Raw genomic sequence first — 23,553 nt, 5'->3', positions numbered from 1 at the left:
ACTCTGTTCAAAGTATTTTACTCCCTCTGTAGAAATACTAACATTTAGAGTGAATATAATTAGGTGGACAGTTAATAGTTTGACTGCTAATTGCGCTGATATGAAGCACCAATGTACTAAATGACATGGCTGTAGCTAAATGTCCGCACTGCTGGACTAAATAATCAATTATAAGTATCAATTTCTCACAACCACAAATTGTAACTCTATAAAGGTCAGATTGCAGATATCCTTAGTTGTTAATGAAATTAATGTGTGAATGGCAAGGTATCAATAAACTGAATGATACAGTTGCAACTTTCCTATTGTCTATAGTCAGATCTACAATGTCTCTGGTGAAGTAGAAAGAGATGAACATAGAGGTAGAGTAGGGTAGAAGAGTTTTGCCTATTAATAGCAACCTTAAATCTAGCGAGCTCGATAATCTGTCTTGATGTAATTCGATTAAGGGAAACGCTGACTACTGGCGGTTCGCTGCATCACAAGAGGTAATAGCCTCTCTGCTAAAATGTGTGAATAAGCACACTGACTCGATGATGTCAGTAAAGTTCCTTACTTTGTGTTTCACGCATCTTCACTCTTTCTCAATGAAGAATCCGCTGGCTCCTAAATGGCGCTTGATATGCACATTTCAGACCCTAAAGATAGATCAGAAGTTAGCCTATAGTGGTAATTGGGTTTGGGTGATAGACTGTGACATATAATGTATCAGGTTTCTAGTGGAAATAACTCTTCATGACAATAATAAATAAATATGAGGGTTGTTAGTAAAAAGAATCATTGTATTTAGATAATGATGATACTATATCTAAATAATAATATTAGTCATTAAAGGGAATGGTTTTACAAGAAAAGTAATGTCGAGGGTACTAATAAACAATAAATAGTACTGAACAAATACTGTAGAAAGTCTGTTTTGTCTTGAAATTGTTATCACGCCAGATTAATATATTGACCAAAAAAAACTTTTTGTGACAAATGAACATCTTCTTACATAATAACTAATTAATAACCACTCCAATTAAAATGTTGAAAAAGTGCAAACGAGATACCCTAAATAATCAGTGCGATAATTGGTAAATTCTATAGTAAGGCTGTAAATAAGAAACCCTCATTCATACCGTTGAGGCTGAAGGTTTGCAAATTGTAGATCAAGTCAAATCTAATCCCAGTTGCTCTTTTTGGGAACCACTAAGAATAATCATACACTTATACAACTTATACATCTAGATAATCTATCTAATACCTTATACTTTTTACCAACAATATATTGATGGGTTTAGATAGACGCTATAAATGATGTAAGCAAGCTTTCCCTATTAACTTAAATAGAGGAGAATTGTCTCAACATCTGCCTAAGTATGATTGATCCCAAATTCTATAAGGGGGAAAAATACACTTCAGGCATTGCCTAATATAATAGGAACCTGCTATAATAAAATACCGGATACAATCCATACTACTATACCAATCCAATACATTTGCTCTTTTTATTTGTGATACTAGTTGTCCCTGGGTAATGCACCATTACAGGCTATCTGCATGTTTTGTCTTTTCTCCTGATGTATTCGTTTAAGAGAAGAATCCTGTTTCCAATTTACACCCTTGCCTCAGCGCCACAGGAGGTTGCTATTTCTACATTTCCAAGTCTGGTTTAGAGATACCAGAACAATCTTTTTGGGCAGCTCTAGGACTACCTATTGGACATTGTATCTAAGGTTGTGTTTTATATTTACTTATGTTTGCATGAGCACTTATTTTTGCACCTATTTTTTCACCAGGTTGTGTTCATCTTGGGTGATAGCAGCTGTGTAACATAAACACTACACAATTAATTAATATGAGTAATCTATTTCAGAATCGTAGTAGTAGAGGTCTAGACATAGACTCAGTATTTTCAACACAAGATCCTAATGATACACCTATGATACAAGAAGATGATAAGGTAGAAGGTCTAGAAGCAACTTATGAAAGATTAGAAAAGCTATTAATAAATGAATCTCGACAATTATGGGATGCGGTAGCTTTAGAAAAATATTTAGAACAAAAAATTATCCCTCGGGGTCTTAGAATCTTTAAGTCACCTACAACTGATTTTGAGAGTGATCAATTTGTAATTGAGTGGAATAGATTGGTAGACAATTGTTCATTTGAATTGATGAGATTTCTCATCTCAAATAGAAGACAATTATTGCGCAATTGGATAACGAAATAACAGAAATTCAGGAATACCTTGAGACAATTAACAGTCAGGAGAAATTAATTTATGAAGGTAAAATTGAAAAAAAGACAAAACAAATAGAGGCAGACATCAAAGAAAATAAAAGAATAAAACACCACAGGGACAAGATTGATTATGCCCAAGGTAAATATAGAAATTGGAAGAAATCCTCTAATCAAGATAGATCCCAGAATTTTTATACAGGTCGGAAAAAATATGATAATAAAAAGTGGGTATCATCCAAAGACAGGCGGGATGGGTCCCATGATAGAACGCCATCCAGACATCGAGGTGGTAGTAATAAACAAGAGAATGCTGATAAAAGTTTACATGATAGGGAGAATTCAACTAGTAAAGAAGATTATAACATTCAACCTAAGTATCACATGAACTCTCCCTTCCACCAACTAAGAGGCATTCAGGAAGATGACACACATCAAAAGAAAAAAAGCCCCCCAAAAACCTCTAAATCTAAAAAAACTGAAAGTCCCACCAAAGCCCCCAGAATAAATAATGGTGACAAAAATTGGGAGGAACACAAAATTCCAATCTGGAAAGGAAAACAACGTTCTCTTTTTTAGATTGGAAGAGAGAAAGGGACCAGGAATTTCAGAGAAAAAAACCAGACAAAAAATGGGAGTCACCAAATTCGAGAAAAAGAAAAATAGAAAAAGAGGTAGACGAGGAGGGAAAGAAAAAACCAGCCAGAGCAATAAGCGAATGAAAGAAGCTAAGAAACCAAAACAGCAATTCAATATATTCAACATCAGCAAATATGAACTGTCAGATTATGAAAAACAAGTTTTAAGCAAGGGCCTAACTTTTGCTCCAACATGTGGCCCAAATCACTTTGGGTTATAGATAGATATTCAAACATTTTTTAGAAAGTTAGCACTAAAAAGGTTCTTTGCAAAAAATAAAACATCAGATAATACAACTAAAGAAGGGGAAGAAAGACAGTTCACAAAATTCAAACCAAGTTCTACATTTTACCCCAAATTTGCTAGAGGTAACTTGGTAGAATCATTTGCTGATCAGCAGATCTTGAAAGACTTATATTGAAGGAAGGAACCAGGAAGGACAACTTAAGCAAAAATGAGAAACAGGCTATCACACAGTTAGAGAAAAATGATCAGATTGTAATTAAGTCGGCAAACAAAGGGGGGGGGGGGCATTGTGGTAATGGAGGCCCCCTAATACATTGAGGAGTCTAAATGGATACTTGGAGATAAAGACACATATCGTCCATTAGACAGCAACCCTACAACTCAATATCAAGAATTACTAAAATCTATATTAGAGAGGGCTGTAAAAGATGGTGTTATAAAGGATAAAGAACAAGAGTTTATTTATAACACACATCCAAGGATTCCCATCTTTTACATGATCCCAAAAATACATAAGGACTTACAAAGACCTCCCGGTCATCCTATAATATCCGGTATAGGATCATTAACCTCATCATTATCAGAGTTCATCGACTACCACTTGCAACAATATGTGACAAAATTACGCTTGTATTTAAGAGACACCACCCACATTTTGAAAGTTCTAGGGGACATTCAATGGCATCAGGATTTCATTATAGTTACAGCTGATGTAACATCACTTTACACTGTAATATCACATGAGAAGGGCTGCGAAGCAGTAGCATCCAAGTTTGTGCAAGACAAATTAATATCAGCCAAATTGGTAGAATTCTTAATGGCATCCATCAATTTCATCTTAAGGCACAATTATTTCCTCTTCATGGAGCAGTTCTATCTACAGATATGTGGCACCGCCATGGGTACCAAATTTGCTCCCAGCTACGCGAACCTATTTATGGGCAAGTGGGAGGATGATTTCATCTGGTCCAATACAGAGCTGGGAGTGAATTTGGTCCTATGGCGGCGCTACATAGATGACGTCATTTTCATATGGAGAGGAACTCTTTTGGAGTTGGATATGTTCAAATTATATCTTAACAGCAATGACAGAAATTTAAAATTCACGTTTAAGGAAAGTAAAAGTTATATTGAATTTTTGGACCTCCAGCTGTATGTTGAAAATAATGTCTTGCAAACGAAAACCTACTACAAACCGGTTCAAGCGAATTACTACCTCCTAGCCAGCAGCAATCACAATCCCAATTGGATTAAGAACATTCCCAAAGGACAGCTGGTTAGGATCAAACTTAATTGTTCTGACCCTTTAATATTTGATGCACAGGCACAGGACCTGAAACAAAAATTTGTAGATAGGGATTACAATAGACACCAGTTAAATAGAGCCATTGAAACTGTAAGAGACATGACAAGATCAGATTTATTAGAATACAAACCAAAAGAGAAACAGGATAATATGAACAACACAGTGGCCTTTATTACACAGTACAACTCGTTAGCTCCACAAATAACCAAAACTTTTGGCAAATATTAGAGTCTATTAAGACAAGATGAGATCTTGAAGACATATCTGAAAGAAAAACCAGAAATATATTTCAGGAAAGCAAACAATCTCAAAACACACTTCAGGCATTGCCTAATATAATAGGAACCTGCTATACTAAAATACCGGATACAATCGATACTACTATACCAATCCAATACATTTGGATATTATACTCATCATAGGTTAATATTGTGCTGCCTCACAAATGGGGATTTTAATCACACTGTATATAATTATCACAAAGCGTTATTGTTGATGAATAATAAAACGTTATTGTTTTCATAATACATTTTTATTGGTACATATGAGGTATTTTATTGTATTGTATGTCTTCATTTATATAGCGCCATTAATGTATGTAGAGGGAGATGGGGGTTAGCCCGGTATTAAAGGGGTTGCACCCCATATGGCCACCCCCTGACCTCACCAGGGAGGCAAGGGGTTAACTGGACTGCGGTCCAGGAATGTGGCTTACACCTTGTCATGTCAAGAAAATGTATGTTCCCCTGTTCCCATGTTTCATTATAATCCTGTATTTTAAAAATGTTTTAAAGTGCATTTCTGTATCTCCGGTTCTGGAGGACGCAGAGAGTTGAAATTTGGCCAATATGTAGAGTCACTGTAGGCATTAAAAACTGTTAAATTTTGACCCACTGGGACCACCAGAACGGTACTTATTAATACATGAAGATATTAAAGTTTATATGGTATTTTGGATCTGCTCTGAAAATGCAGACTCCATCTGCTATGCTAATAAGTCAGGAAGGGCAGCCGGAGGATTTAGCATATGCCCTGTGATCAAAAGTTTACTGCCCTGATTGTTTACACTAGGAACCAAGTACTGATCAAAAGACTCTGCCACTCTAAGGCCTCGTTCAGGGTGCCAGCTGCAGGACTCGGAGGGAGGGCGTGTGGGAGGCAGTGCTGCAGTTTGCTGGGCGATCTGTGTTTATCCCCCAGCAGACTTTTCAGCGTTGGGGAGGGGGCGGGGTTACACACAGCAGGGTAAGTATTCAAGTTGCAGTCATGAAATCATTCTGAAGAATGATTTCATTGGCTGCCTTGGTCCCTGTGACGCTGCTGCAGCTCCAAAAAATGAAATTTTTGTTTATTGAAACTGTAGTCAGCTTCAACTCCTGGCTTCGGAGACAGGGCGGTTGCTACCCTGAAAACCAGTATTCAAATTGAATACTTTGTTTCTCACGGCAGCACGCACGGCAGCACGCCCTCCCTCCGAAGCCAGCACCCTGAACGAGGCCTAACTGTTTACCTGAGGGCGGAGAAGCATCAACCTGGAGTGGTTTGTAAGTGTTATATCTACACCTACAAACAATGAAGATCCTGCCAGATACTTCATCTGGTAGACTGGTCGTCGCCCCTGATTTAATTATCGGGCTACAGAAATTAGACCCTCAGAGTCCCAGTACGCATGGGCTAACTAGCTGGGGGGCATGGGTTAAACTGTGTTTCCACGTTAGGGATTGGATACAGATAATTGTTCACCAATAGTCTGTATTCAATGTTAAGAATAGGGTTACAAAGGTATTTAAACTGTGGTAAACCCTACAGTCCTGTTGGTTCTTCTGATTTCACCTTGAACGTCACCGGATTGCTGGAGAATTGCTAGCTGATACTTCTCCATTCCCCAATCCTAAGTAAGTGTTACATTCTTGCCTGTTAATTGTACTATATTGCTGTGTTCACCTTTTTAAAGAATAAATATATTTTATTATATCTAAGCCTCGTTCAGTTCAACCCAGATATTTGGTGTTTGTTATATCTTGTCATAAGTTACCGTGACAATGTATATAGCGCTTCACATAAGGGCAGTGAATAAGATCAATGTACGAAATTAGAGGTGCCGCCGTCACTCCCGGGAGCCGGAAGAGTTGCATTCTCACCCACTTCAGGCCTTCGCTGCTTCCGCAATCGTCACTTCCGGGTTACGGAATCCCGATAACGCGGATGACGCCCTCCCAGCACTGGTCCTATGGTCTACTCTGAAAAGTGCTTCTTCCAAACACTAGACACATACACTAATAAATAATACAATATATATGATGTGGTGGGCCAAAGGGTTTAACTAAATAACCAAGTAATTATTATTATTATTGAAGTATTTAAACTTTACACTTATTACCATATATGTTTTGTCAATTGGATGTAGCATTGGGCACCCCTGTCTTATGTAATATAAGAAATAAGCAAAGAAAAGAAAGAAAGCTCCCTAATAGCTGCACAAGAGAACACCTGTACCTATATTAAAAATTACTATTTATTAATAAATGATTTAAGTATATTTATTGCAGCAAAAAACTAACGTGAACCAAAGTGATTAAAATAAATTAAAAACGGAGGAGGTAACTGTATGCCTAGTTCAAACTAACAGTGTATGCTAGGAATAACTATTTTAGAATGTCCCACTGCTATATGATTATACTAACAGTGGTAGTTATAACAATACAGTTCTATATAGTTTGAGGACTACACCTAAATGGAGAGTATAGCTTAATATAGTGTGTATGCTCAGAATAATATGTATATTTGTTGAGCCAGCTAATGCTAGTATACGGATATATACACACACATATGTACCAGACCAGCAGGTTCAAAGGTAAATGAACCTAGAGGTCTGTTATGTTTAGCAAAACAGCTATTTCAAGATCACAAAGTATGTGTCTTGTACTCGGAACCATGACAAATAGGAGAGTAGTCAGAGTGTTGTGCTTCCTTTAGAAGGCTCCGAAACACTCTAACTGAGAAAAGGCAACAGACCTCTCCGATATAGCCAGCGCACTAGGTGGTGACGCTTAGCCTGCCCAACATATGTTTCACCGTTGTGGCTTCATCGGGGGCAATTACAGAGTGATTCTCTCAGATCTTTATACACTTGATTCTTACCCCATTGGTTGATTAATGTCAGACTGTGATAGGGCTTCTGCATACAAATCCCTCCCACACTTCAATTTGGGTTATATAATGGTAGGGGTCCCAAATTGGCTGTGACTCATCACATGGCTAATGATACATCCCATTGGTGGGTGGTGGTCATGTGATCTTGGCCCCAGATTATCCTGCCCCTTTATTTGATTATGGGGGAGGAGAGTAGGGGAGGGGAGGTGCATGAAGTCCCATATGTTTTATGGCCGGGAGTAGCGTCGCGTCATCAGAATGCGATCTCCCTCATTGGCAGCAAACAGCATAATGCCAGTAACCTCAGTACAGAGCCAGCCGCGCATCCAATTGGTTATTCACAGTCACTTGACTGTTCGGCATCTTAGCCCTGCCTTGTGGTTTGGTTTGCAAGGGATGGTTGTCATAGCTCCCAAGAATGCCATGCGCTGAATGGCCTGAAGTTGCGTCGCGTCATCAAGGCGCGACATACCTATTGATAGCATGGGGGAGATCACTGCAAGCAATATTCTCAATGTAGCTGAAGAAATTTTTTTTTAAAACACTCGTAAATGGCTACCATATAGCATGCTGACAATAAAAACATTATTCATTGTGATTGCTTGCTATTGCTGGATGCTTATGGTGTCACATCAGAGTCTTCTTAGTCCTGACTAGGTAAATCTAATTAAAGGACATATTAGTGATTGCTTGATGTTTGTATTTGCCTGTGTTTGTAAATAAACATTCTTAATCAGCTATGTGCTTATTATTGACCATTTCTAGAGTCTGACATTAAATTTCAAAGGTAACTAGATTATTCATCAAAATTGATCATTATATTGTCATGGAGTGTAGGAGTGATTACCCCAGACGGAGAATTACAATTTGTTCAGAGGAACAGGGTTGGAGAGTGATGCACCTATTTAAAATGATGCACCTATTTAAAATGAGTATCACATGCAACAAAAAGTTTATCAGAAAGATTGTTTGCAGGAAGGGGGTATTTTTACAGGAAGGGGGTGAAGAGGAACCCCTCATTGAGACCTAATGGTGATAGAGTGGATAATTGTTATATCCAACGGGACTCTTGCTGTAAAAGAATTTTGTCCCAGTCTCCCCCTCTTGTATTGGCTTTGAGGCAAAAAATGCCTTGAAAGCGTAGGGAATTGATGTCTCCCCCATGATGCCCCCTAACATGGCATGACACAGGTGTGTCTAACTCATTTCTGATAGAACCAATATGTTCCAATATGCGTCTGCGGAACTGGCGGCCCGTCTTCCCTACATACTGTATCCCGCATTTACACGTAATTAGGTATACTACTTGTATGGTTTTGCAATTTATGAAACTCTTCATCTGAAATGTTTTGTTGTTGTTGGTACTTTTAAAACATTTACTGGTGTGGATATAGGTACATGCTTTGCATGTTCCGCACTTGTAGGTGCCCTGTGTTTTTGGTGGAAGCCATGTTTGAAATTGGGATTTAGTTTGGAAATGGCTGTGGACCAACGTGTCTTTCAAGTTCTTTGATCTTTTGGGTACCATTGTTGGATATGGTTTTAGTACTTCACTAAGGTCTTTGTCCACCAAAAGGATGTGCCAATATTTCTTATAAATGGAGTTGATCTTACTCCACTGGTGACTATAAGTGCCTATATATCTGATGGTTTTATCCATATCCAGTTTCTTTTAATTTATTTTAATCACTTTGGTTCACGTTAGTTTTTTGCTGCAATAAATATATTTTAATCATTTATTAATAAATAGTAATTTTTAATATAGGTACAGGCGTACTCTTGTGCGGCTATTAGGGAGCTTTCTTTCTTTTCTTTGCTTATCATTAACCCCATCCCTGCCAGCACCACCTCCGCACTCTTATTGCAGTTTTTTGTTCCGTCACCACACATTCACAATTTATTGGTTCCCCATATCTCCATTGGTGTAGTGCAAGGTGCACAACTTGACCTTTTTTAGGCCATTCTATCTTCCTCAATATAAGAAATACAATGAAACACCATCCCCTTTAGCTACTGTAGTGGGAATGAAACTCTCTGGGAGGAAAGAGTAAAAGAGAACAGAAATTAATAATGCATCGTTTTGCGTTAAACAATATAATCTGAATAAATATTTACCACCACCAATGTGTTTTTTCTTATTATTGTGTATTTGAGCAGAGATGTATCTCTGGAGCAAAATGATCCTTTATATTTAGAGGATATCCTCTATATTTAGATGGAGATTTATATTATTGTCCTTATATCTACAATTAACACCAACACATGATGAACGCATATCGGGCATGTGAATCACAGGACACATATGTCGCTGCATCCAATACGTGCTCCACTGCTGGCAGGACATCAGACACCAGTCTGGATATTCTATATGTGCCTTGATTGAAAATTAGCAAAATGGACACATCTGTCAGAAAAGGTTAAATTGCGTGCCCATACTTCAAACATCCAGATCATATGACTCACAGAAATGAATACAGTACCCATCATGTCCTGCTTAAAACACATTTTCCATTCGTATTAATGGGGCCCTGAAATTGTTTTGGCCTGGTGGCCCACGTAGTTCTAGCTACACCACTGGTGCTGGGTCTTCTTTATGACCTTCCGTTACTGAGTGAAAGAGTTCACTCACTCCCTCTGCAAGGATAAGGAAATTACACACTGGTGTCAGGTTTTCTGCCTGAGCTGTGTAAAATTAATTCCTGATTGAGAAACCTTTGAAAAGCAGGAAGTAACTGTGTGCCAGAGTTCCTGCTCCAGCATCAGAGGAGAGTCACAGAGGATTGCCTGTGATCCTCCAGGGGTTCACATCCAGCACCAACCAAGCTCAAGCCTGCACGGACCAAGGCTTCTTTTTCCCAGAGGAATTTTCCTAGTAAGAGCTGGAGCTCAAAGCCCCGCACCACAGAGACGCCTAGACACAGAAACAGGGCAAGAGTGGACCTGAGACATTTCCTGGGAGCAGCAGGAGTGCATCACCTGCATTTAATGTTCATCTGGAGAAACTAGAGACACCGGATCAGCATACGCTGATAAGGACTTTTTATATTGTTCCAGATATTTTTGTGCATGATTTGGGGCTGGTAACTGGCCTAGCTAGTCAGCCAAGTAGCTCAGGCTTATCCGGTCTTGTAAGTCTCTCAAGGTAAAGTAAGCTTTATTTTTATGTTGATGGAAATCTCCAATTATATAAGATCCTGCTTCTCTTTTAAAACTCAAGATTACACATATAGGGTCATGATCCGAAAGTACAAAATGATCAATTTTAACTTTCTTAACTCTGTGAAAGCCTTGGTAGCAATTAGCAAATAAACAATCTTAGAAAGCGTGTGATGAGCTCTGGGCATACATGTACCATCTGGGTGTAATGCTCACCATGCGTCTTCAGGTCAAAGTGCTTTCTTAGATATACAACCCCCACAGTGTGGTTTTTCTCAATTTTATTTTGTTCTTCTGGCTAATTTTATCAAGGGTTTTATTATCTTAGATTTAAATCACCCACCCCCCTAAAATCATTGTACATTCTGAATAGCTACTAATTTTTCTTATTCGTTGAATAGTTAAAATAGTAGATAAGTTTTAAAAAAGACATACATCCATGAAGTTCAACCTATGCTAAATTTATACGACAGATACTTTCGTCTATATTTGTACTTACCTCCTGCCCCCTGATGGGACTGCTATTATAGTGGAAGGATTAAGGGCCTTAGATGATTTATTTGGGGCTCACCGCAGAATTGCTTCTATCCCCATCATGTAATGCAGGGTGACTTGCAGAAAGGATAGCCACTCCCCAGTTTGTCTTGTGCACAGTGATGTCACCATAGGGAGATGGGAGAGTATATAGATCCAGGTAGACTGTTCTAGAAACAGGTTCCTTAGAAGTAGCTTTTTAAGAGGGCCTCAATGTAAGTTATGTATAAAGGTTTGAAAGTATAGTTATGTAGTAAGGATGTCTTGTCACCTTATTATGTTCAGTTAAGGAACGTGCCATTTACAGATATAGGCCATAGTAATGAACAGATCTTTTTCTCTGACCAGAGGAGCAAGCAAGTGCTCAGCAGTGACTACTCAGAGTAGAAAGTCCAGAGCATAGTTTGATTGCACTCACCAGAGAGCCCCTAGTGAAGTCCAAATTCAAAAAGGTATGCACAAGGTAGATGTGCACATAGTCATGGGATACTGATCCCTGAAGTCAGTGTACTCCTTTTGACAGGTCCTCCGTAAACTCCCAATCTGATAAGTATAGAGGAAAAATACTGTCCACAGTAAATGGAAGAAGAGGCAGAGTATTCAACAAGTATTCAGCAAATAAATGATGAGGAGCGTGTGTGTCCCATAAAAAATAATTATTTAATTGTCATGTAGAAAAAAAGAGGGCCAGAAAGCCTCACCAACGTTTCACGCTACACAGAGCGCTTTGTCAAGGTATACATATCCAACTTTATTAACATATTTATAGAGCCAAACTAACATAATTAACCAATACACATAGCACAAAATAGGACCACCCTACCTGATTGCTAACAAGCCCATGGTGTGTCTAAAGAGACTCCTTAATGCATTTGCGGGCATGGAAACCACAAGTCCCACCCCCGACAACCAATCCAGAGCCAGGACAGATCCAATATCCACCATGGCAAGCGCTTGCGCAATAAGCAAACTGTAGATGGATCCATCCTGACAATAGAGGCCACCCACAGTGGGAAAAGTGCGGCGCCATCCCGCAGATCGCACAGATCAAAAGTCATACACCATAAGCCGAGCGCAATGCGCTCACATGACGCTCATAAATCACTCCCCTAGCAACCAATCCAGAGCCAGGACGGGTCTGTTATCCACCCAGGTACATGCTTGCGCAGTAAATAACTGTGGGCAGATCCGTCATGGTAATGGAAGCTGCCCATAGAGCGTGAAGATGATAACGTCAATGCGTGCATCACAGGGGCTGAAAAGTTTCCTCCCCTCAGACTCCCATAAAGGGTAATGTAACACACACCAATGCCGGTACATGCATGCGCAGAGCCAAATCAGAGGTCCGTGAGACATGGCCAGCCCTGGGTGTAATACAAGGAGAGAATTTAACAATATGAGTATCTCAAGGAATATGATATAATAAAATGTGCTCATCATGTAGAACACTCAGAACAATTAAAAATGTACACTGGCGACACACTTTATTCGAGCTTGGCTAGTCCCACGAATTCGGGTATACCCGGGTGTATTGAGGTTTGTGACTGTTTTCTGCCCGAGTACATTGAGTTATTTTCCAAGCAGGGATTGAAGCATTTTATTCCTGCTGGCTGCAATACTGCACAGTATATATATATATACTGCATTACAATTCATGAATTTATGCCATCTGGTAGACACGCGAAGCATTGCAGCCTATTAAATCCTAATCATTATCATTTAACAGATCAGCCGCCCATCAGCCAGGCATGAACCCAGGCTGGGAAGGCAAATGCAACGGGGCTTGTCAGAGGTTAGGAGTGGCGCATTCCAGGTATCTGCCAGGTACATACCGGGTATTTGCTCGAATAAAGTGTGTCGGTGCAGTATATGGTAACAAAGTAAAAATAATATTGAAAAAACCTGCATCTATCTTATCAAACTTTTATTAGAATCTCTGAATAGAAAAGGTAATATAAAAATATGACTGCATACCAGACCCTAATTTAAAGGAAGCTGAGAATAAAATAACATAACAAAAAGAAGAGATGGACCTATGGGAAAGACCCTAAATAAGGGTCAAGTTATTAATAAACTAGCATTGTCAAAACTATTCGAGTATTTTCCCATATAGTTTATCATTAAATCCAAGTCTAACCAAAAAAACTAAAAAACCTAGCTGGTACATCCAATTTCCGTTAGTGTCACATTTGAAAGATGAATAACCCCTGAGACCTGAGTTATGGATTTATCTTCCTTTTCTGAGGATTTGGAGCGGCGCCTTCCCTTTGAGCCCCTTCTTGTCCCTTTGGGTACGATATTTTTTTGAAGAACCTTGTTGTTCCATATCTCTGTGGGTCCCAGGACTGCGACCATCATCCCTTGATACGTCATGTGGGCTCCTTGAGGTGATATCCTGTGAAAAAGTTATCTGGGAAAATAAACCGTTATCTGAAACATCTGAATCTCCGCTAGTAGAATGTGAGAATGAGATATTCTTTTTCAATATGGATTTCTGTTCTTTTGGTTGATCCTTATTCCCTTTATGTGGAGTGGAAGATTTGGGTTTCCTAAATGGTGTAGGCCTGTGCCAGATGTAGATTTGTTTTTTCTTATAATCCACCTTATCCCTTTCATACTTCGTCTGTTTTTTAAACATACTGTCGCGGCCGAGTTTATTCTAACCTTTACCCGGTCTCGGCCACGACAGATACCGGGCGCGCGCCGAGGTGTCCCGTGAGCGCGCCAGAGCCTCGGAGGATCGGTACTCCGATCGGGGCTTCCCCCTCCCCTCTCCGGGTCTGCCGGGTCCCCCGGAGCCCCCCACCGCCATCCCCCACATTGCAGCAAACCCGCATGCTCCCGATGTAGCATGACCGCGCATCGATGACACGCGGCACGCCGAGGAAAAAAAAAAACTCCCGGCTTGCGGCTCGAGCCATGGGCGGATAAAGTGTGCCGCCTCTGTAAGTGCTTTTTCCATTTTAGAGATATTAGTGGCCAATATGCTGTCCATATTTTTTATGGGACACACACTCTCCTCATCATTTACTTGCTGGAAACTTGTTGTAGTGCTCTGCCTCTTCTCTTTTTTGTCACATCGATTCATCGGACGGATGCACATGTAAGGACCCCCACTTCAGGATCACATGGATGTTGCAGCTTCATAAGTGAGTACACATGCTTGCTACATGTTTTCCCTACTATGGATATCAGGACTCTAGGTACTCTCTAGGGTACTTCAAATGTTTAGGATTCCTGGTGTTGTTGTGTATACTTACCTACGCGGGTGGGCAGTTCACTATCTAGGAATACGTACCCAGTAGCTGTCTTCAATCAAGCATTTATTTGGGGGTCCCTTTACAAGTACCTTTTATTATTCTTCATTACTCTTCTCCTGTATTAAGCATTGACCTCTACCACAGTAAATGGATACTGAACCCAGAGAAGAGTGTGTTCCCAGATATAGGGCATTGAGGAAGCTATGCAAGAAATTGCCAATCTATCATTACTAAAGGACACCAGAAAAGTACCTCCCCAGCGTATGGGTAAGAGCTACCAAGGGGATGAATTCTAAAGAAGCTTACAGTAAGTACGTCCCTAGTATAAGTGTGACAGCTACAACAGTACCAAGGGAAGTAGAGTAACAGAGTAATTATATTGTTTGGCACCAGTTAATTTCTATGTGACGTCTACCTTTGTATGTGGAGCATTGTCAAAGGATGTGAATAAAGCTCTTTATTTGTACTACAAAAGTTCCTGGTGCCCATCCTTGTTCAATCTGCATATGTACGCCCAGCCTGCACTGATCAGCACCCTGAAAAAGTATGAGACACTGAGCACAGCCATGTAAATATTCTATCTTATGTGAACTAAAGAGCCGGGCAAGCAGAATAACATTAGATTCAGAAAAAAATATATTTTTAGTAATTGTTAGGAGCATAAGTATTACAAAGGATCAGTCTTTCTTTGTCAACCTTCACATTCCATTACCAAGCAAAATACCAACGTGAACAATGTTGTTTAAGTGACTATCCAACTTAGTCCATTGCTGCTTGAAAGGATCCTGAGTGGATCCTGTGATTATAATATTGGCCTTTCACAAGGTACTTTCCAAAAAGTTTTTCCAGTGATATTTATCTTAGGGTAATGCACCATTGCAGCACTCTTTTTCTCTCTTATGTTTTCACCTGCAAAATCTCTGCCAGCATTGTGTGCAGGAATTGTTAACGACAAAGTGGATTTGAACAAAAGAGTACATTTCAAAGAAATCGTTTGGAAGGGTTTGATCCCATTTAATTGTTGTCCTAGCGCCATAGAGGTCTATTTATTCCCAAGTATCCAATCTGGTTTCCAGAGAAAACAATCAGACTTTTTAGTCAGCTCATGGACTTATGTGGTATTTGTTATTGTAATTTTTCATCTGCACCTATTTAAGCACAATCATGCACATTTTTGTCATTACAGCTGACATTTAACTAGTACTTTTTTACACCCCTCAGTCTTTTCACGCTCACTCGCCAGGCACTGCAGCCACATGAAACATGGGAGCCCATGTCCCTCCTCCTGAGCATCTCTGCCTGAGCTCGGTGTGACATGACCTATGCCTGTGTAATAATCTTGTAACAAAAGGTTTCAATACATTCTTGTAATACACTGAATACATGCATTGTACAGAGCCATTATCACTCCTTCATTATTCTGCATTTGGATTAGGAGATGAGTAACACATCTGAATAAAATTTGGAGTACTGGCCTGTTTCCCTCACCAGGCCCTTTTTTTTTTTTTTTTTTACCAAAGTACAAAGCTAAATAAACCATTCACACCCCATTAGTAGTCGATACTAGTAAACTCTTCCAAAAGTCCTGCTTATTGTCTACTGTAGATGCTTAAGCAAATAAACTTGATAATGGTACATTACAAGAGAAGGAAAAACATAAAAAAATTGTATGACAATTACAACTGATACTATAATTTGAAGCACAATGTATTATGACTTTTAAAAATGCCCTTTCCTATCCAATTTCTTTCAATAACCACCAATGACATGTTTTATATGGTTTCTGTACTTGTTGCATGTTTCTATAATTAAGAATTAAATCCAATGATTCTTCACCCCTTCACTAGGTCATCTTTGTTAGCAGGCTTCACAACTTGTGTAGATGATGAATTAATGCTTACGAGAAAAATTAAATGGGATTCAAATCTGGGGATCTAAAAGTATATAGACAAATACAGTACAGTTGTTGCCAAGAATAAAGCAAACAAACACAGCAGCACAATAGTATTTTATACGGTTAATAGTATACTAATGCACAATACAGTTACTCTGGCGTGTTCTGACACAGGTGTTTCCTCTGTCCCTAATGAATGTCACAGATGCACTGCGTTCTGGTTCATTGTCTTTAAAGAACTAGTGACCCAATGTAAAATATTCAGAAATGTATGCTGTTGCCGCCTGAGCAACGATGACCTCCTGGAAGTAGGATTCATCCATAATACCTGGAGATACAATAAAAAATATTATACAGTTTTAGTTGATGGGAAAAGGCAAGCAATAGTTTTACGCTAAGATACAGTTACTGTTCACAACACTGAACATGCTACTGAGAATGACCTGCATGAAAGTGGCATCCTGTTGCAGTTACATATGCCTGTTTGCCAAAGCACACCTGCAGCAACTGAACCACGGAGGCATAAACGCACCTGTATCCCAGTCAGTGGGGATCCAGTAGATGCCATCCCTCTTTCCATAATACCCAGGGAAACTTTGGAAAGATACTGTATGCTACACGTGGCAGGAAATAGCGACATTCATTTGCCCAATTAATCTTCCAGCATCATGTATCTTTTAAACTTTACACCAAGTGGGCCAGAAATGTGAACTCTGATAGCTCTCATAGTAAGAAGGCTATACCTAACAATTTGAGGAACGCTATTTTAGATGTACTTGGGAAGCTGTATAAATACACTACTGCAGATTTGAAGAAAATGAAAGGCACAATTAATGGACTTTTATGACATCTAATGAACGTGAGCTGAAGTAATCAATAATGGAAAATAATGAAAACATGACTTTTATTTAATACATACAGTTTATTGCTTAATTATGTTGGGGAAGGGGGTGGGGGGGTATTGTTTGCCATTGTTTTCATCTTTGTTTTGCAGATTCTGAAGCTTGTTCATGTTGAAACCACATCCTGTAAAACAGAGCTTCACAATTGGCTAATTAAGTATGCATTCCACTCAACTAGCATATATCTGTACCAAGCAAGTGCACAAACTCAATGAAACACATGTGTTCCACACAGTATGCATAGAGCGCATATGCACAGCGGTGTTCCGACACAACAGCACAGTATTTAATAAATACATCTATTTCTTCTGGATTATCTTACAGGCAAAACTGTAAAAGAGAGCCAGGACATGTTGGTGAACAAGATTGTGTTATTAGAAGAAGATTGTATTATTTTCTGAAGTCTTTTTTATTTCTGTTATTGTGCACTAACTATTTTCATAAATCTTAGACCGGCGTACAATACCATACAGGTTTCTCTCATTTACTTTAATAAATATTTCATAATTTATAAAGACTGACTGTCTGTTCTCTGAAGTTTTCTAGCATTAGATGAGTGTATGAGAGTAAGGGATGGGTTACATTACACAGAACAGTACAAAACATGCATTACTGTAGCACTAGGTTTGGAATACTGTGCATTGAAATTAGGTTAAAGACAGACTAGCACCACCTATAATTACTGCAAAATACTATGGCAGTGGCATAACACCTTATGAGATTGCTTCTTCCAGCAAGGTAGACTGGTTAAAACGAATGATTGACCACTACTTTGATATGAATGGCTTTTGAATGTGTCTTTGTTCTTGAAGAAACATTCTCACAATAGATTTCCATCAACAAGTTTTGATTGATAATTTGCATGGTGCTAAATCAATGAACGCTAGAAGCTTGATATTAAGTGTACCAAATCTATCTGATTTTACCTACTTTAATATACTTTGCATGCTGTTATCTCTATATTTTACCAAGTAATTGGACTGAAACAATAGTGTTCTACTTTCAAATCTTTGAAATCAAAGTAGAATTATTTCAGCTACACAGTTGAATCCGTGCTTTGGATTGTATTATCATTCAAGCATGGATTTATGAAGCATAGGTCATGCCAAACTAACCTTATTTGTTTCTTTGAGGAGGTAATTAGGAATTTAGACCAAGGTAATGCAGTTGATGTGGTCTACTTAGATTTTGCAAAGGCTTTTGATACGGATTCACACAAGAGGTTGGTGTACAAAATAAAGAAAATTGGACTTAGTAATAATATATGCACCTGGATTGAAAACTGGTTAAAGGACAGACAACAGAGGGTTGTCATAAATGGAACTTTTCAGGTTGGGCTAAAGTCTTGAGTGGAGTACCTCAGGGATCAGTACTGGGACCCTGCTTTTTAACTTGTTTATTAATGATCTTGAGGTTGGCATCTAGAGCAAAGTCTCCATCTTTGCTGATGATACTAAATTGTGTAAGGTAATCGAATCAGAGCAGGATTTAATTTCTCTTCAGAAGGACTTGGAGAGACTAGAAACGTGGGCAGGTAAATGGCAGATGAGGTTTAATACAGATAAATGTAAGGTTATGCATTTGGGATGCAAGAATAAAAAGGCGAATTACACATTAAATGGGGATACAGTGGGGGAATCCTTGATGGAGAAGGATGTAGGAGTGCTTGTAGACAGAAGGCATAGCAATAGTGCCCAAAGTCATGCAGTAGCTGCAAAGGCAAACAAGATCTTATCTTGCATCAAACGGGCAATGGATGGAAGGGAAGTAAACATAATTATGCCTCTTTACAAAGCATTAGTAAGAACATATCTTGAATATGGAGTATAATTTTGGGCACCGATCCTAAGAAAAGACATTATGGACAAATTAATAAAAGGGATGGACAATCTAACTTATGAGGAGAGGCTAGCTAAATAAGATGTATTTACATTAGAAAAGAGGCGTCTAAGAGGGGATATGATAGCTATATACAAATATATTCGGGGACAATACAAGGAGCGTTCAAAAGAACTATTCATCCCAAGGGCAGTACAATGGACTCGGGGGCATCCCTTAAGGTTGGAGGAAAGGAGATATCACAGCAACAAAGGTGTGATGACTCAGGAGATTCCTTCCTCTTCCTCTTCCTCTCCCTCTCTCCCATCTCCCGTTATCCTTTCTGCCCCTTCTCACTCCTCTCCTTCACCGTCTACCTCTCTCCCCTTGCCGCAGCGCGTTCCCCGCAGGTCTCGCGTACCCACGCGTTCCCACAGTCCCTGCCGTAATCCTCCCCACTCCCTCTCCCCCGCGGTAGCTCCTTTACCTTCCCCTGTGGTGCCATCCGTCACGTTACCTCCTCCACCTGTGCTGCCCGGCGTTCCGCGTGCCTGGTGACACGTCTGGTGCGCGCGCCCCCTCAGCCCATGGGGGACGCGTGTGCATGCTCCTCTCTGCCCTTGCTGGCCATCGCACGGGCACAGGCCTCGCCCGCGTTTCCCTCTGCTTGGCTCCGTCCCTCTCCTGCTGCCTTTCCGTGCGGGCCGCGCCTGTGTTACAGTCTGTGCACGCGCATGCCCAGTTTACAGGGGCCACGCGCACCGACTCTCCTTATCAGGATTTCCCTGTCTCCGCGCCCCAAGCTGTTCAGGCCATTCCCATGACTGCCCCTTCTGTCTCCTCCTCTTCTCTCCTTGACCTATCTCTTGCTTCTCCCACTTCTCTCTCTACTCCTCCCCTCTCTACCATTGGTGCACCTCCCTTTATAATCCCTGTCTGTCCACCTCTTCCTCGCTCTGCATAGTTCCTGTTTCCCTGTGTGTACCTTTCCTATGCTGTGCTCCCTCTGTGCTCCTGTGAATACCTGCTCCTGTGTTACTTTGGATTTCCCTGGCTTTGACCCCTGCTCCCCTTGGACTACTCTGCTCTCTGGTAACCCCTTGAACCCTGCTACGCATACGACTTCGCTGACCTCTGGCTTCCTAGGACCTGGCTTGCTCTCTGATGACTCTACTCTCTGGATCCCCTGAACATTGGCAAATGGACACGACTATTCTCACGGACACTCCCCAAGCGTTGCAAGTATATGCTAACAACTCTTTCAACAGGCCCAGCAACGCTATACCACACTCCGGGCTTGCTCCCACTGCTGTGGGTGTGTGGTATCATACCGTTCCCACCTCAGTACTGGGGTCTAGCTTGGTCTGCGGGCATACAGGCGTGACAAAAGGAAAGGGTTCTTTACAGTAAGGGCAGTTAAAATGTGGAATTTATTACCCATGGAGACTGTGATGGCAGATACAATAGTGTATAAACAATAATAGACAGCACTCTAAAATATGAATACAAAAATCATGACGTACAGGATTCAAACGGAACAAAGTGGGCCCAAACAACCCCACTGAAGATCATATTAACCAAAACAAGGGCTCCAGCACACACTGATTAATAGAGAAAATGAAAGAGTCACGGAATAAGCCAAAAATTTAATAGCGGTAATACTGTAATAGAACAATAGGTATGACACAAATATGGAAATGCTACACGACTATAAATGCAGAATATATGGACCTTAAAAAGCACAAGAGTAGGGGGAGAGACACAGGAAAGGGGAGTGGGGGAAAAAACACTAAACGAAAAATTGCAAATAAATAAACATAGAATAAGACAATGGGGGAGGGTATACAACGGTTTGAGTTTGTATACACTCTTGCATATACTGTGGACTTTTGACCAAGGCTTGATTCTGAGCTAATTCTTATTTGGCTACTTTGTGTCTTGTAGGGGGGATAGGGTTGAGGGAAGTACCTTGTGGTTCCGTTGAACCCAATGGAACGGGCCTGAGGAAAGGGTTGTTACCCTGAAACGTTGCTCCTCTTACCCTCCCCCATTGTCTTATTCTATGTATATTTGTTTGCAGTTTTTCCTTTAGTGTTTTTTTCCCCACTCCCCTTCCCTGTGTCTCTCCCCCCTACTCTTGTGCTTTTTAAGATCCATATATTCTGCATTTATAGTCGTGTAGCATTTCCATATTTGTGTGATACCTATTGTTCTATTATTACCGCTATTACATTTTTGGCTTATTCTGTGACTCTTTCATTTTCTCTATTAATCAGTGTGTGCTGGAGCCCTTGTTTTGGCAGATACAATAGATTTTTTTTAAAAAAGGTTGGACATCTTTTTAGATGGGAAAGGTATACAGGGATATACCAAATAAGTATATATGGGAAGGATGTTGATCCAGGGATTAATCCGATTGCCAATTCTTGTAGTCAGGAAGGAATTTATTTTCCCCCTTATGAGATATCATTGGATGATGTGACTCTGTGGTTTTGTTTCCCTTCCTTTGGATCAATAAGTATAGATATATGATAAAATATCTGTTGTCTAAATTTAGCATAGGTTGAACTTGATGGACGGAAGTCTTTTTTCAACCTCATCTACTATGTAACTATGTAACTATGTAACTATGTTACAATGATTTATTGTTTTTCAGTGCAAGAAGCTAATTTAATTTTTGTTAAATTAATGATAATTTAATATACAAATGAGTAAGCATATCTACAAGTTTTCTTCTTAAATATGTAATATATCATTTTTTTTTCATTTATTGCCCTTCTTATTTACCAATTCCTTATCTACATCATCTACCTAGATTATTATCTGGATTTTTTACATCTGTTTTAAACTCATTGAATCTTTTATAAATCAGTTTAACTGACCCGGGGAAGATAGAATTCTCGAAAGCTTGCCTTATAATATCATGATGTATTAGTACTCATTTACTCGGCACTATCGCAACTGCACTAACATGGATATTTCTATTTTATTCATGATGGAAAATACCGCATATAACCACATGAAAAAGCAACTGACCAAACTGATTACAAAGGAAAGAAAACTAAATCGCGACATCTACTTCCTATCAGAAGGCAAGAGAGAGAACCCCTTTCAATAAAGCACAATTCACATTACGCTGAACAACTCTACATATGCACCAATGAGAAACAGAGAAATTAAATAATTTATCAACTACTGTATATGTGTCAGGCATAAACTGGTAGGGCTCCATGTTATAAGGGATTTGAAGCAAAAGGTGACACTGTGTGCTTATTTGCATGTAATTTCCCAGAATACCTAGCTGCAGTGAATGCATTGTATGCTAGGAGATAATGGTGAAAATCTGGGCTGCAGACCTGTCATAGACATGTGAATGTACTCACAAGGGATATTTTCATACAGTATGCTATCAACTATATGGAAAGAAACATACTGTATATTAAAATGTCACAAACTAACAATACTCAAAACCCTGCTAATACAAAGTATTGCAAATACTAATCAACTGGAAAATGATATGCAAACTCAGCACAAGAAACTACAGTGGAATTTAATAAAAAAAAGAAACAGAACGAAATACAATGCCTTTCTAGGTATGACAGCAGATCATAGACACAATATACAGTACGGTATTTCACACAAACACAATGCCAATTAACTTTACTACTACGAATCAACACTCTGGTTTCGCTTTCAGTCTCTGCTGAAGAGCAGTACGCCGATTGACTTATTCACTCTTTATATGCTCAATCTTTGCCTCTGCAATTTAGCTGAGCATAACAGTTTGTACCGTGTGATGTTGTGCTGGTCGCAAGCACTCTATTATCCCTTGTCCTGCCTTGCCTTGCTGTGCTTTGTCTTTCTTGCTGCTCACCTGGACCTTTGCCATGGATTTACCTACTACCTTCCAGTCTCCTACCCTCGACCATGGCTTTGATTCCTATTACGATAACTTCTACTACCCTTGACCTCGGCTACGTGATCCCTATTTCTCTCACCTCTCCAGCCCTGACCCGGCTACCCACGACTACGCATCTGCATTCCGAATGCAACTTCGCGGCTTCAGTTCGGTGTTTCTATATTCCCACCTCAGCCTCGTGGTTCAGTCCAGTTTGTGGAGAGCACCCGTTACACACTATCAGCTTCATACAAGATACAACAGACTTTCTCAGTAAACTGAACAACATCAAACAACTACCGTCCAACACACTATTAGATACCATGGATGTAGAATCCCTATACAGTAACATCCCCACAAGGATGGCACTGAGACAGCCTAACAATTCCTTGCAACAACTCCCATGGATCATAAAAACAGTGCTGAAGTAATTACCAAACTGATAGAATTCATCCTCACACAAAACTATTTCAGCATCAACAAGGCAATGTACCTACAGTACAACTAATGGGGACTGCAATTGG

This window comes from Ascaphus truei, chromosome 2 (assembly GCF_040206685.1).
Source record: "Ascaphus truei isolate aAscTru1 chromosome 2, aAscTru1.hap1, whole genome shotgun sequence".
NCBI lineage: Eukaryota > Metazoa > Chordata > Amphibia > Anura > Ascaphidae > Ascaphus > Ascaphus truei.
Note: the sequence above shows the minus strand (reverse complement) of the source record.